Source organism: Aythya marila (assembly GCF_965140915.1).
Source record: "Aythya marila genome assembly, chromosome: 28".
In the NCBI taxonomy this organism is placed as follows: domain Eukaryota; kingdom Metazoa; phylum Chordata; class Aves; order Anseriformes; family Anatidae; genus Aythya; species Aythya marila.
In genome coordinates, this window is record NC_139069.1 from 1,360,312 (window position 1) to 1,363,394 (window position 3,083).

General features: G+C 51.8%; 1 pseudogene across 1 annotated transcript; it reads left to right on the plus strand.

Moving 5' to 3' along the window:
• Positions 1 to 801: 801 nt before the first annotated feature.
• On the plus strand, positions 802 to 1,693 carry LOC309888218 (olfactory receptor 14C36-like; annotated as a pseudogene). Its single transcript has one exon. The product of its transcript is annotated as an olfactory receptor 14C36-like (transcript).
• Positions 1,694 to 3,083: the final 1,390 nt, after the last annotated feature.

The following is a 3,083-nucleotide window of genomic DNA, read 5'->3' on the forward strand; positions in this document are numbered from 1 at the left end:
CAGGTGTGCCTCTGGATGTGCTGGGCCTGCAGGAGGCAATGGCTGTGAAGGAGGCTGGGAGGTCACTTCTGTCTCTGGAGCTGACGGACCAGCAGGAGGAATGTGGCACAGATAGGGATCGTAAACGGCAGAAGCATGCACTTGGAATTGAAGATGATGGTGAGGCACCTTCTGTTCTGGTCAGGTCATAGACCACAGGAAGGCTGATGGCATGGGAGTCATGCTTGAAGTAGAGCTAGTGAGACCATAGAATAAGAGAATGGCTCCTGTTGGAAGGGACCTTAAAGGTCACCTAGTTCCAATCCCCTGGCCATAAGCAGGGATGTCCCCCATGAGATCAGGTTGCCCAGGGCATCATCTAACCTGCTCTTGATCAGCTCCAGGGATGGGACATCCCTAAGGTCTCTCAGCAACCTGTTTCAGTTCCTCACCTCCCTCTGAATGAAGAGTTTCCTTGTAACCTCTAATCTAAATCTCCCCCCTTTTAGCTTAAAACCATTCACCCTTGTCCTATCATTATCTAATTGAGCAAAGAGTCACTCTCCATCTTTTTATAAGCTCCCTTTAAGTACTGAAAGGCCACAAAGAGGTCATCCCGGAGCCTTCTTTTCTCCAGGCTGAACAGCCCCAGCTCTCTCAGTCTTTCTTCATAGGAGACATGCTCCAACCCCTTGATCATCTTTGTGGCCCTCCTCTGGATTTGTTCTAACAAAACCAACACCCTTCTAGTGCTGGGAGCCCCAGTTATGGATGCAGGACTCCAAGTGAGGCCTCCCAAGGGCAGAGTACATATATCAGAAAATGCCCAACATCAGCTCTGTGAGCGAGTTCCTACTGCTGGCATTCGCAGACGCGCGAGCTGCAGCTCCTGCACTTCATGCTCTTCCTGGGCATCTACCTGGCTGCCCTCCTGGGCAACGGCCTCATCCTCAGCGCCGTAGCCTGCCACCACCGCCTCCACACACCCATGTACTTCTTCCTCCTCAACCTCGCCCTCCTGGACCTGGGCTGCATCTCCACCACTCTGCCCAAAGCCATGGCCAATGCCCTCTGGGACACCAGGGCCATCTCCTATCAAGGGTGTGCTGCTCAGTTCTTCTTTTTATTCTTCTTCTTTGGTTCAGAGTACTGTCTCCTCACCATCATGGCCTACGACCGCTACGTTGCCATCTGCAAGCCCCTGCACTACGGGAGCCTCGTGGGCAGCAGAGCTTGTGCCCAGATGGCAGCAGCTGCCTGGGGCAGTGGCTTTCTCAATGCTGTCCTGCACACAGCCAACACATTTTCCCTGCCCCTCTGCCAAGGCAATGCTGTGGACCAGTTCTTCTGTGAGATCCCCCACATCCTCAAGCTCTCCTGCTCACATGCCTACCTCAGGGAAGTCGGGGCACTTGCATTTAATGTTTCTTTAGGCTTTGGTTGTTTTATTTTCATTGTGGTGTCCTACGTGCAGATCTTCAGGGCAGTGCTGAGGATGCCCTCTGAGCAGGGCAAGCACAAAGCCTTTTCCACGTGCCTCCCTCACCTGGCCGTGGTCTCCCTGATGGTCAGCACTGGCATATTTTCCTACCTGAAGCCCCCCTCGATCTCTTCCCCATCCCATGACCTGGTGGTGGCTTTTCTGTACTCGGTGCTGCCTCCAGCCCTGAACCCCCTCATCTACAGCATGAGAAACAAGGACCTAAAGTACTGAGTTAGGAGACTTTTCCTATACATGCCTCTGAAGCATTAATAATTTGTTTATAATATATAACCATAATTATGTGAAATTATTGTGATCCATATCATTTCTTTTTTATCATTATTTCACTAATGTTATTCTTAACATCCTGCTTGTTAATTAATTTATATACTTTGACCAAAACATCTAATCTACCTGTTGTACTAGTCTTCCAGTGTAAATAAAGACATTAAAGAAGCTATCAGAAATGAACTGATCTCAGTATCCCTCTCTTCCCATCATCTCTGGAGCTTGGAGTGTAGCCCCAGCATGCAGGAGGGGCTCAGGACCAAGAGCCCAGCTGACACATGCAGGAGCAGCCCCGGTGGCCCTCGGGGCTGCCCCTCACTGCCCGCTGGGCTCTGCCTGTCTGCTGCCTTTGGGTCAGGGCTGCTGCTTCCCTGGAGCCATGATCATGACCAGCAGCAGGACGTGGCCTTTTCCCTGCTGCTCTCTTTTGGCTTCCTCATTGTTCTCTTGTGCTCTTACATTTGGATAACCTCTTAGATCTCATGTACCTTGGTGACAGTCCTGTTGTCTCTGCAGTGGCATCCCTGTGGCTGCAGGCAGCAGCAGGCAGTGTGCAACCCTGGGTCACAGCTGCCTCCCTGCTAGCACCACAGTAACAAGAGGGGCTGTTCAGGGCAAACCCAGAAGCCTGGACACCTCTTCCAAATGTGCTATCAGGAACACAGCCAAGGGGTTGCTCCCTTCTCTTCTCTATCTCTGGATAGAGAAGATCTGGATCTTCTATCTAATCTCTGGAGATTAGTCATGGAGTGAGGGACACAGGCTGAAAGTCCCAGGGTGGTTCCTGTGGAACCAAGGGCAGGACCAAGAGCTTCAGTTATGGAAGAACTTGCCTAAGGAGATGACAACTGATCTTAAATTTATCTGCATGGGATTGCACCCACGGCAGCGGGGCAGATGGCAGATTGCAGCCTGTAGAGGAATCTGGAGATGCCAGGAGATGTCAGGGGATCTGCAGGGACAATGTGCTCAGTGGGTAGTGATTAGAACCTCATAAAATGTGTGTCCATGCAAAGAAGGGTATGGTAAAGGAAAAGGTGAATCTGAGAAGTCCATGGGCTAAAGGAGGGCTCTGAAAGGCCACAAGAGATGGTGAAGAGCCAGCAGGCAAAGGCCCATAAGACTGCAGAGTATTTGCGGATATACATTTTGAAGTGCTGTGGGCCAGGTCTGGTACAGCACTAGCCTGCCCTTTGTGTCCTCAGAGACACCCCATGGCCCTGCCCAGCACTGCCCTGTGCTGCTGAGCCATCAGGGCAGATGCAAAGGGGCTCAGCAGCAGAGATCCCCATGGACGTAGGTCTGCTGCCCACCCTGAGCAGCACGGGTACGG